The sequence below is a fragment of the Pteropus alecto genome, unplaced genomic scaffold (genome assembly GCF_000325575.1).
Source record: "Pteropus alecto unplaced genomic scaffold, ASM32557v1 scaffold42, whole genome shotgun sequence".
NCBI lineage: Eukaryota > Metazoa > Chordata > Mammalia > Chiroptera > Pteropodidae > Pteropus > Pteropus alecto.
In genome coordinates, this window is record NW_006434825.1 from 1218981 (window position 1) to 1224878 (window position 5898).

Sequence of the window (5898 nt, forward strand, 5' to 3'; positions counted from 1 at the left end):
ATATATTTGATTCTGGGACCTGAATTCTTCATCATGAAGTTTTGCTTCCTCGAGACCTATGTATCCTTGGATCTCCAGTCACTAATATAGGTCATAGCCCAGAGTACTCCTTGGCCAACGTTTATTGAATGGATGAATAAATGAGAGTGTGGAGAATTGAAAGGAGCAGCCCGGGCAAGTGAATAAACAGAAGCAAGACTGCTCTTGGCCAGCATGGAAGGAGGCCAATGTTTTCTTTGCCCTCCTTAAAGAATGACTCCTAATATTCTACTGGACTACCTTAGTCTTTCCATTTTCCTTTTTAGCCAAGCTTATTTTTATAAAGGATGTGATCAACTTATTGATGTGATCATTAATTAGCTATAAAACTGAGTCTAGTACATCACCATATGTTGACACCACAGTTTCACCAATTCGAAGCATTCGAATGACCTGATTTGATTTCTGGATATATTTTTTTCTTTAAAGCACCATGTCAGTGTATTGTGGAGGGAAGTGAATTCGTTGACGGTGTTAAGTCCTGATATATCTTGATAGGATCATGAGGCAGTATAACAGAAAGAAAAAAATTTTCTATTTAGTAAAAAAAAAAATAGTATCAAATTTCTACCTTTTAGGGGGAAGAACAGCATGAACATCAGAGGCGAATGGCTCTTTGATGGTGTAAAATACTTTGATGGGACTGTGTGGTTGAGGAAGATGAGCCTCTGTGTTCTTTTATTTTTTTCGCCAACATCTAGGCAAAGCGTACATTTGTGAGGGTAAATGGGAAAGCTCCACCGCTTCCACTAAGAAAATAAGGATTTTGAGTGGAGAGCCCAAGTTGGTGGGTTTGAGGGACCCAGCATGTGAGAAGAGGGCCACAATAACGTGGCAGTAGGTGGCTCCTTAGGGAAACTTGTGGCAGTGAGAAATTCCCTGCAAAGAGAGAAATATGGGAAACTATGCAAAATGAATGCAGACTTCCCGGAACGTCAGGCCTTTATCAGTCCTTTATCTGCATGGCAGGGATAGTGCAACTGCAATGCAGATAAAGGGAAGAGAGTTGGAACAGGGGGAGGTGAAGGTCAGGGAGAGGCCACATGAAAACTGGCTGGGCTGGCTCACTGGTAGCCTGGGGCACCCCCAAATACTTGGAGTATGAAACCTGTCTGTGGGATCAGTTTTGGCTGGATTTTGCAGCCTGCCTCTTTTTTCTTTCATTTAGTTGGGACTAGGGCATAAATTGACTTCTACACAACACTCTTTTACGTTTCTCCCGAGCTGTTCTTATTAACTGTGCCTTTTGGTGGCCTGGGCTTGGCAATGGAGGAAGATTTCAAGCAGAGAAAAATGGTAGAGCTGCGGTTTTCCTAAACTGGCCTGATCATAACACCTCTCCCTGGGGCACTTGTTGGGGACAATAGATTTCCTCCTCCCTTCAGTGCCAACAAACTCCTGGGACTCTCCCTAAATGCAGATTCTGATTCAGCAGGTCTGGGGCAGGGCCCCTTAAGGACCATTGTGTGTAAATGTGGGTGAGGAGGGCTGGAGAAGAGGGCGGAATGAAGCAGAGTCCATCCTGCTTCTTGGAGAAGAGGCCACTCTGCTCGCCTCTCTAAGGTTGTGTGTGAACCAAGGTCTCTATTGCTAAAGTGAGGTTTGAAAACCACTGTCTGGAACACGCCTCCTCGCTTTGCAGTTCCTTCTGCCCGGATCACCGTTTTCCTCTTTTTAACACTGTAAACCCCTATCCCACCTTTATCATGGAACTCAGGTATGTCGGCTTGAATGCCATGTTTTTTTCTGGTTGTGAAAAAGTGATTTTGAAGAAACCATTTCTGTTATCTTTGAAAGCCTCAGTAAAAATCGCACACCCTACCTTTGGATAGGGTCGTTTGCGGGGAGGGGGAAAGAAGAAAGATGGTGTTCAGAAAAACCAGGTAAAAAGAGGTGACTGGTAAAAATATAAGCCTTATCCCATCTGCTCTTCCTCCCCATTCCCACTCTCTCAGATACTAGAGAAGTCACAGGGCTTCTCTGAGTACTGAGATGGGGGCTTGAGCCGTGATAAGATAGAAATTTCAGATAAGCTAGAAATTTTCTCCTCGTTTTCTCAAGGGCTTTTGGTGACACATACAGCTTGAAGCTTTCCCAAGGAGCTGGGGTCAAGTCCTTCTTGCCCAACCTGGCTACTAGAACGAGAGGAAGGGAGATATGCCAGGAATGGCTCCGAGATGGGCTACCCTGGGGTTGCATGGGTGGAGCCCAGGCTTTCCGATAGCATCTCCTGCTTCAGAAGATGTATGAATTCCATGTGCTCTTCCAGAGTCTGTCCCTTGAAGATCTCTTGGTTTTGCTGTCTTGCAAAGATCATGCATGTCCGCTGTGTCTCCCTGCAGTTTTGGGTGTGCCATACACTGCACAAGAGGCTGTTGAAGAGACTATTTGCCAAAGGTGAAAAGTTGGAGATGCCAAGACAATTGCTGAAGTCATTTTTCTTGCCTAATCTTTATCATCTTCCTTTAGTCAGGAGTCCTAATGAACAGTCAGAGTGTTCAAATGACAGCAATTCACCTTTTCCCCAGTCCCGCTTGGCTGTTTAAATGTTTAAATGCCCTGTAGACATTGTAATGTTTGTGTATCATTGCTGTGTGCTAGGTTCCCAAAACCATTCTCTCTCCTGGATTTTTCCTCACTAAATCATTCCTAACATTTTCATTCTCTCTCCTCTCCCCTCTCCCTTCACCTCTCTCCTTCCCCCACCCCCAAGCTTTCCTTTGAATCTTGCACCTAGATCTTCATTAGCTAGGTTCCTCCTCATTGTTCAAATTGTAGTTCAAATGTTATCTCCTTGGAGAGACCTTCACTTACCTCCCAATCTAGAGTATCACTACTCCATCTCTATGCCATTTCATAGTAGTTCTTTAATAGCAGTCATTGTTACCTGCATTGGCTTGTTTAATACCTTCTTGGTGATTGTTTTTCTCCTGCTAGAATATAAGCCCAATGAAGACCAGGATCTCATCCGACATGTTCTCCATTGTATTCCCACTATTACAACTATGTCCTGCATGTACCAGGTTCTCAGTAAATGTTCATTTAGTAAATGAATAAGTAAGTGAATAAACAAAACTATTCTTTGTAATGAATAACTTTATGATCTTTCCTCAGACTTCTTTCTCCTCAGTGTCTTTTTTGGTTTCCCGCCACACCCAGAATTACTGTTTATCTTTCCATGCACAAGAGACCCTACCTAATCAGGTGCTGGTCTGTTTACCTTTCTATCTGCTACCACCCTTTGCTTTGCTCCAATTGTACTGTCTTTCTTGTTATTTCAATATGCTAAGCTTATTCTCGATAGTCAAGAGCACAGGCTCTGGACTTGGCTGAATCCGAATTTGAACCCCAGCTCTGCTTGTTGCTAGCTATGTGATGCTGGGCAAATTCGTTACCTGTCTAACCCTCGTTTCTCTCATCTGTAGAATGCAAGTAATGATAGCACCTACCTGATTGGGAGTAACTACGTGGGGCCACATACTCAGAGAATTAAGAAAGTCTCATTGAATGTTAACTTTAATCAACACAGTATGCATTGGATCAGGGTTGCAGATTTCAGTTTGCAAGTCTTTTTCAGGGATATAAAAATTAGTCTCTAGTAGGACTCGTCCGTCTCTAGTGGGACGAGTGTGGAACAAAGATGCGGAGGGTCAAAGACAGAGTTGTGTGTTGCATCCACAGCGAGATGGAAAGGTCTCAGCGAGAAGGCATCCAGAGAGGGTAGGAAGCAGACCAGTGCAGAGGTGTGGGGAGCTGGGTGGCCAGAGTGTGGCGGCAGAACATGAGGTCAGAGACGGGAAGGCGGCAGAGTCTGAAGGCCCCGGATTGTCATCCAGAACATCCTGGAATGTCATCCCACAAGCTTGGGATATTATTTGCTCTTAATTATTTAGGGTCATGGATCACTAGTGGATTGAATAGTGTCCCCCCAAAATTCACATCCACTCCAAAACTCAGAATTTGACTTTGTATGGAAATAGTCTTTGCAGAGGTAACTAAGGTAACAATTGAGATGAGATCATGTAGGATTAGGGCGAGCCCTAAATCCAAGGAGTGTTTTTATAAGAGTCAGAAAGGATGCAGAGACACAGGGAAGAAGGCCATGTGAAGGCGAAGACAAACATTCGAATGAGGAGACCACAAACAAAAGAATGCCTGAAGCCACCAGAAGCTGGAAGAGGCAAGGGAGGATTCTCCCCTAGAGCCTTTGGAGAGAATGTGGTCCTTTGAACATCTTAATTTCAGACTTCCAGCCTCCAGAACTATGAGAGAATAAATCTGTTCTTTTAAGCCACTTTTTTTTTTTTTTTTAAGTAATTTGTTATGGCTGCTTTAGAAAACTAATCTAATCTCATAATTTGATGAAATCTATAGATCTCTCTAGAAAGACATGTATGTATGCATACACATGTATAATTTTGCTTTCAATTTTATGAATACTCTGAAGATCATCCATGGATCCTAAGGTTAAGAACTCTTCCTTAGATAACGAGGCATCGTAGACACAGTTGGTTCTGAATTTCAGAGAAATAATCATGGAAGCAACACAGAAATGAGTAAGAACTAAGGGAGATTTTAAATACTGAGAAAGAATTATAGTGCAGTCACTTCCCTTTTCCCACTTTGGAAAATGCTGCATTATTTTATTGGAAACATTTAAATACAAAAGAAAATTAATAAGATTGCTTATCATGTGTCCCAAGGCAGATTTTTAATAAAACAAAAAGGAACAACGATTTTAATTTCTGCAGTGTGCTTGAAAATGATGGCACTGCTGTGAAGAAGAAAACACCCAAGGATAAATACTGTTTTGTCCCAATTCACTGGAATTAGGTGGAGACATGAGAAGGAGGTGAGTCGGGTGGTTGAATTTTCTGACTTCTGGGGCCAGAGGCGAGGCTGCTGTTGAAAGTTCAATGCCTGGGGCCTTGGGAAAGATCATATGTGAATCTCGGTTTCCCCGTAATGATAAAAATTATTGCTGTTAGGATTAAATGAGACAATATCTGCATGGCAGACATTATTTGTGGCCTACTCAGTAGCCATATATATATATATGTTTTGCTAACATTATTCTAATTTCTTCCAGGATAAAGAATCCTATTTCAATCTAAAGGCCTGTAACCTAGATCTAGATACGGAGATGAAATGGGAGTTTGCCAAAAAAGGTCAATCGTCCAAATAAAAAGACAAAGTCTCACAGAGACGAAGCCTTTGTCCCTTCCTCTTCACTCTGCTTTGAATGTTGGATGTGATATCTCAGGCTTCGGCAGCCATCTTGTAACCACAAGGATATGGACAGTTTGTGAGTGATGGCAGAACAGAAAGAGCTCTGGTCACTGACGGTTTCACCGAATCACTGAGAAGCTGAACCAAAGGCAGGAACCACTAATTTCTAGGATTTTTGTTAAATTCCTGTTTTCTATTGCAGACAAATGCAGTCCTAACCGTGACTACTAAATGTGACATAGTATGTAAACATCACAGTACTTGTCAATAATGAGAGTCAATAAATGCCAAGACCATTCCTTTCTCTCTTTTCTTCTGGTTTGATTTAATTTTTGCTTTTCCTGTGCCATTTCCCAGGGACTTCATTTCTTTCTTTTGTGCATTACACATTTAATTTTGATCAATAATATCTTATTTGACCAAATGTCGCCTATCAGCCAATCCTACTTTCTTCAAAAAAGCTGAGAATCCAGGAAAAAATTAGTGGCAATTGTGCAGAAAACTAGATGCAAAAACTTCATACTCTAAGTGTAATATGAATCTAAAGGTAGATAAAATATAAGCAGAGAACCTCAGTTCTTACTCATAGCTTTTATACTCTTACTCTGGGTATAACTTTTATCAAAACTT

The 5898-nt window shown here is 41.8% G+C and overlaps 1 long non-coding RNA gene across 1 annotated transcript; it reads left to right on the top strand.

Annotated features, from left to right (window-relative positions):
• Window positions 1-4635: 4635 nt before the first annotated feature.
• On the top strand, window positions 4636-5580 carry LOC112478168. The gene is made up of 2 exons (XR_003045737.1): window positions 4636-4891; window positions 5129-5580. It is a non-coding gene; the product is annotated as an uncharacterized LOC112478168 (long non-coding RNA).
• Window positions 5581-5898: the final 318 nt, after the last annotated feature.